Source organism: Centroberyx gerrardi, chromosome 8, assembly GCF_048128805.1.
Source record: "Centroberyx gerrardi isolate f3 chromosome 8, fCenGer3.hap1.cur.20231027, whole genome shotgun sequence".
Classification (NCBI taxonomy): Eukaryota; Metazoa; Chordata; class Actinopteri; order Beryciformes; family Berycidae; genus Centroberyx; species Centroberyx gerrardi.
Genome location: NC_136004.1, coordinates 25,047,852 through 25,053,851, shown reverse-complemented (window position 1 = coordinate 25,053,851; position 6,000 = coordinate 25,047,852).

Genomic DNA, 6,000 nt, shown 5'->3' with positions numbered 1-6,000 from the left:
GTTGAAGTCAGGGCTCTTAAGAAGTGGTTCAGTGCACAGACAATTTTTTAAGCGTTGAAATGCTTCCTCACAATCCTTGGTCCACCGCACCTTGTTGGGCTGGTTCTTTTTGGTGAGGTTCGACAGGGCCACTGCCTGTGCTGACAAGTTGGGGATGAAACGGCTGTACCAACCAACAAGGCCCATAAAGGACTTTACTTGGGACTTGGTCCTGGGGCGTTCAGCTGACCTGATAGCTTCCACTTTCCCCACTTGAGGCCGGATCATACCTTTTCCCAGCACAAATCCTAGGTACTGGACCTCCTCTCTTGCCAGGGAGCACTTGTCAGGGCGAATTGTCAGTCCAGCTTCTTTGATGCGTGACAACACCTCCTTTAGATGACACAGGTGTTCCTCCCAGCTACCACTGTACACGACAATGTCATCTAGGTATGCTGCAGCGAAGGATTCAGTGCCCCCCAGGATTTTGTCCATCATTTTCTGAAATGTTGCTGGAGCCCCGTGAAGACCAAATGGTAGGACAGTGAACTGAAAATGACCAAAGGGGGTTCTGAAGGCTGTGATTTCTTTGCTCTCCTCAGTAAGGGGAACCTGCCAGTAGCCTTTACACAGGTCAAGGGTACTGATGAAGCTGGCGCTGCCCAGCCTCTCCACCAGGTTATCCACCCTGGGCATGGGATACAGGTCGAACTTACTGACCCCATTGACTTTCCTGAAGTCCAGGCAGAACCTCAGTGTGCCATCCTTCTTAGGGACAAGGATGATTGGGCTGCTCCACTCACTGGAGGAAGGCTCGATCACCCCCAGCTCTCTCATCATCTCCAGCGGGACTCTGTACACTGGCTGCCGGAGGGGTGTTGGATCCTTCAGGGTGATGTGATGGTACATAACACTGGTTTTGCCTGGGGACTCAACAAAGAGGTGAAGTGGTAAGATCTGAAGGAGCTCTTTTCTCCTCTCATCTGCTAGATGGTCTAAATCAAGTCTCTTACCCTCCTCTTGACAAGGCAGATACTGTTCCACAGGCTCCTCCTCTTCCTGTACAGCGCGAATGAAGAGAGCATGGACTGCAGGCGCTGCAGGGACATTGCGAGGGTGCCATTTCTTCAGCATGTTAATGTGGAAGGTCTGAAGGGGCTTCTTTCGGTCCGGTATGTATACCTGGTAGGTCACTGGACCCATCTTCTGCTTGACCTGATAAGGGCCCTGCCACTTAGCCAACAGCTTGTGGTCTGACGTTGGCAAAAGCAACAGGACTTCCTCACCAGGTTCCAAGCTCCTCTTCCGGGCTGAACGATCATACCACTCTTTTTGTCTTGCTTGCGATTTCAGCAGGTTCCCTGTGGCCATGGCTGTGGTGTTCATGAGCCGCTCTCTCATTTTCAGGACATAGGAAATGATGTTCATGCTCTGGGGCTTGTCCGACTCCTCCCAGGTCTCTCTCAGCACATCCAGGGGACCTCTGACCTGATGGGCATAAAGGAGCTCAAAGGGTGAAAAACCAGTAGAGCTTTGTGGAACCTCACGATATGCAAAAAGCAAGAACGGCAGCCACTTGTCCCAGTCTTTGCCAGTGTCTGAAACAAACTTCCTCAGCATGCCTTTGAGGGTTTGATTAAAACGCTCGACCAAGCCATCAGTCTGAGGGTGGTAAGGGGTGGTTCTCACTCTTTTTATCCCTAACAGCTGATAAACTTGGGAGAGTGTTCGACTCATGAAATTTGGGCCCTGGTCTGTGAGCACCTCCTTGGGGATGCCTACCTGGGAGAAAAACCTTAGCATTGCTGTTGCTATCTGCTTAGCAGTCACCTCTCTCAAGGGAAAAGCTTCTGGATATCTGGTAGCGTAATCACAAATTACCAGAATAAACTTGTTGCCTGACTGGCTTCTCTCCACTGGGCCAACAATGTCTACACCGATACGCTCAAACGGAGTGCTAATGACAGGGAGTGGGATGAGAGGTACAGGGGCTGTCTGCTTTCCTGCAGTGAGCTGGCATTCTGGGCATGTTTTAATGTACTCCTTGACTTCAGTATACATTCCTGGCCAATAAAATCTCCTGGCTACGCGCATATATGTTTTCATGAAGGCTAAATGGCCAGCCCAAGGGATTGTATGGCCTACCCTCAGCACTTCCCCTCTACACACCTGTGGGAGGACAAGCTGCTTGCCATATTCTGACTGTCTATACAACAGTCCATTCTCCAGCACAAAACAGTCCTTAAGAGTACTGCCACCAGTGACCTCCTCTGCCTGCCTAAAACACTCCATCAGGCTGGGATCTTCTCTCTGCTTTTGGGCCAGGTCAACAGGGAAAGGGACATCTGCAGCAGATAGCTCTGGAGCCTCGACTTCTTGGTCTGACTGGTCAACTGACTCAGCTATTGTTTCCCCCACTTGCTCTCTACGTCTGGTCCACCTGTCTTCTTGTGTGACTGTGGGCATCCCATCTACCTCCTCCTCATAAAATGGCAAAAACTGCAACGTGTCTGGATTGGTAGCTGGTGCATGGGCAACTGACTCATCAGCAACAAGCATATCAGCAACTTGACTATCACTAACCTCTGCCTCTGGTGTTGCAGTGGTCACAGAAGCAGGGACAGGCATGACAGGAGTTGGCTGAATGAAGACAGGGGTAATGAGCTGTACTACAGGATCTACCTCAGCTGAGACTGTTTCCTGTGGGACTGGTGGAATGGTGCCCTGCCTTGCCTTAGACCGTGTCACAACTCCACACAACCGCCTTTTTGTGTCTTGGATCAAGTCTAGCAAGATAGGCAGATCTGTTCCCAACAAAATAGGATATGGTAACTCAGTGGCTACCCCAACTTTCATCAGGTAAGGTTGGTTGTGAACCTCGATGTAGACTTCAGCAGTAGGGACATCTACACTATGCCCATGAACACAGATAACTGGCACTGTCTCTTCCATATTCCATGTCTGCCTGGCGATGAATTCAGCCTGGACAAGTGTCTGTCCACAGCCTGTGTCTAATAGTGCAGACAAAGGCTTGCCATTTAACAAAACAGTAGCTGTTAGTGGCTCAGGAGACTCAGAGAGAGAAATGACCTCAGGTCTGGGGACATAGCACAAACTGGTAGCGTTAGGCTTTTTGACAGGACAGACTGGACGAGTATGACCCACTTCCCCACAGTTATAACAGACAACTTCAGCCTTACTGTCTGACTGAGACATACTGCCTGACTGAGACCTATACTTGGAGGATTCTACCACTAGGGGCTTGGTGAACCTGGGCTGACTGGGAGAGTACTTCTGCGAACCACCACCTTTCCCCAACCCAACAGACTCACCCCTGGCTTGTCGTAGTTGTCCTGCGTAGCGATAGGCCCCTGGTCCTCGGTGAGCAGTCACGTATGTGTCAACCAGCTTGGCAGCATCTGCGGCAGTCCCTGGGTTGTGTTCTCTGACCCAGGCTCTCACTTCCGGGAACAACACTCTGAGATACTGTTCCAGGACCAGCTTCTCCATCAGTTGCTCCTTGGTGCAGGCCTCATACTCCACCCATTTGCAGAATAAGTCTTTGAGGCGGGTGTACAGTTCCTGAGGAGACTCTTCGAGCGGGGCATCAAGGGAGCGGAACCGCTGACGGTACGTATCTCTGTTGATTTCATACTTTCTCAACACTGCATCTTTCAACATCTCATAGTTCACAGCTTGGGTGGCGTCCATGGCAACAAAGGCACTCCTGGCCCTACCAGTCAACAGCGGGATGAGGCGGATAGCCCACTCTTGACCTGGCCAGTTGTAGACTGCTGCCAGACGCTCAAATGTAGTCAGGAAATGTTCAATATCATCAGTGTCTTCTAGCCTCACCAATTTGGGTTCCCCAGCTGGCACAGTTCCTGTCCGTGGAGTAGGCCGACCAGCCCTCGCCGACTCTAGGTCCAACTGGAGCTGAGTAATCTGGTGGTTAAGCACACTGAATTTCTGCTCCTGCTTTGCAGCCTCTTTGTCTTGCCTCTTGTCCCTCTCCATTTGGAGATGCATAAAACTTTCAAACATTCTTGCCAGGGTTGTGAGGGTAGACTCAGCAGCGACCTCTGTGTTGACGGTGGAATGGAGGCCTTCTTCCAGTGGACCCCCAGCCGCTCCATCGTCAGCCTCTGGCCCCATCTGCTGCTGCTGCTGATTCTTCTTCGGAGGCATCCCAACAAGACCCGTTACTTCTGACACCAAGTGTTAGGATGGCGAGTGGGTAGAAGAGGAAGGCACAGGCTGAGGCAGGCTTCAATACCACCACGTGGGATTTATTGTGGAGAAACCAGGTGTATTTACAAGATGAGCTGTAAAAAAACACACAAAAATGGAAAATACTCAAAATGTTTTGAAAAGAAAAATAAAGAAATAGATAATGAATCAAGAAAACAACAAAAATAACAAAGGCAGAACTAAGCTATAAACCAAAACATAGGCTAAGCCCCTGACGTGGGCCCTATGCTATTAGGCCAGCAGTCCTGGTCCCAATTCCTGGCTGGAGCGAGGCAGAGTGAGCGGGCACCCATGGGTGCTGGCCTCCTATATACTCTAAGCCCCTCCTATGAAGACAAAACATAATGAGTCTTCAATTAATGCAACAATACATCAAGGGTCTGATTCAATACAATTATTATTACATTGATATAACTATGTGACACACATAATAAATTGCAATGACCCTATCATCAGTCTGATGCATAAAAATATAGATGTATACTTTTATCAATTTGGACGCCCCCTATCTCAACCACACTTGGCACATTCCACTGCCACCCCTCTCTACAAATGAGGTTGGACCCCTCCGCCTCAGTTTCGCACTCTGGGTCTAAAACTGGAACTGCCAAGTGCAGGAGAAGAAAAAATACACGGGGTAAGAGTAATCTGCAAACTGTTTCATTAAACATGATAAATAATGAAATGTCTTCGCTTCTTTATTTAACTTTTGAATTAATTATATAATGTATAAAGATTGCGGAATTGCGTCAATGCAGGCGGGAATGTTAAATAACGCCAATGCCGGTAGGCCTCCCAGTATGGCTGGAACACTGCAGTGAGACACAGACTACAATGAAAATGCGAGAATCTAACAATCAAAACCAAAACACAGTAACACTTAACTAACATCTCTTAGTGGCGCCAAGATGTAATCTATGGTAAAGAAATGAAAGTTAATGCAGGTAATGTTTGGCGGTGTATGTTAATATAGGGCATCGGGCATCCCCGTGACACTCTCGGTTTGAAAAGTAATAAAGTAAAAGTAATGAAAACAAAGATTATTTTCTTATGTTGATGTTGCAGAAGTGGCAGGAAAGTTGAAACTTCTCTAGTTGACTACACCAACTCGTGTGTCATTTATTTTAACCACAGAGCAAGACAATTTACGTGGCGCTCAAAAACACAACGTATGTCGAGCTGACGTCAGACTCAGAAAACCAGACTTTCTTAAAGGGACCGTGTCTCCTTAACCCTGAGAAGCACACAATATAACTGTGTGTGTTAAACATACCCAAACCACAGATTATGGTGAATAATGTCTATAGAGTCCGCCACAATGTAACATTTATGTTGAGCTAAGTAAGAAAGTAAGTCTGATTTGAATATAATCTAATGAAGTAGGGGGCATCTTCCCTTGACAACATTTATCATTTTGTGTCAGGCTATATCAACAAAGTTGTAGACTGTTATTTAATGATATTCTTTTTTTTTTATCACTCTGGTTATTGTTTTCAAGAATAGCAAACAAAACTAATAGACAGTAATTACAGAAAAACTTCAGATAGAAGTAACTAGATGAAGAATAGGGAATGTCTTAGATTAACGTTATAAAAAACCCCGAAATCAACAGAAAAAAAATCAACACGAGGAATTATTAGTGATGACAGCCATTGTAAAATACAGAGCGAGTGGATGTACCATTTAGAGATAATACACAAATTATATTTTTCAGGTGCATGGGGAGACAGTCTGTGGTTCAGCTTTGATACAGGTATCCTTCCATTAGAA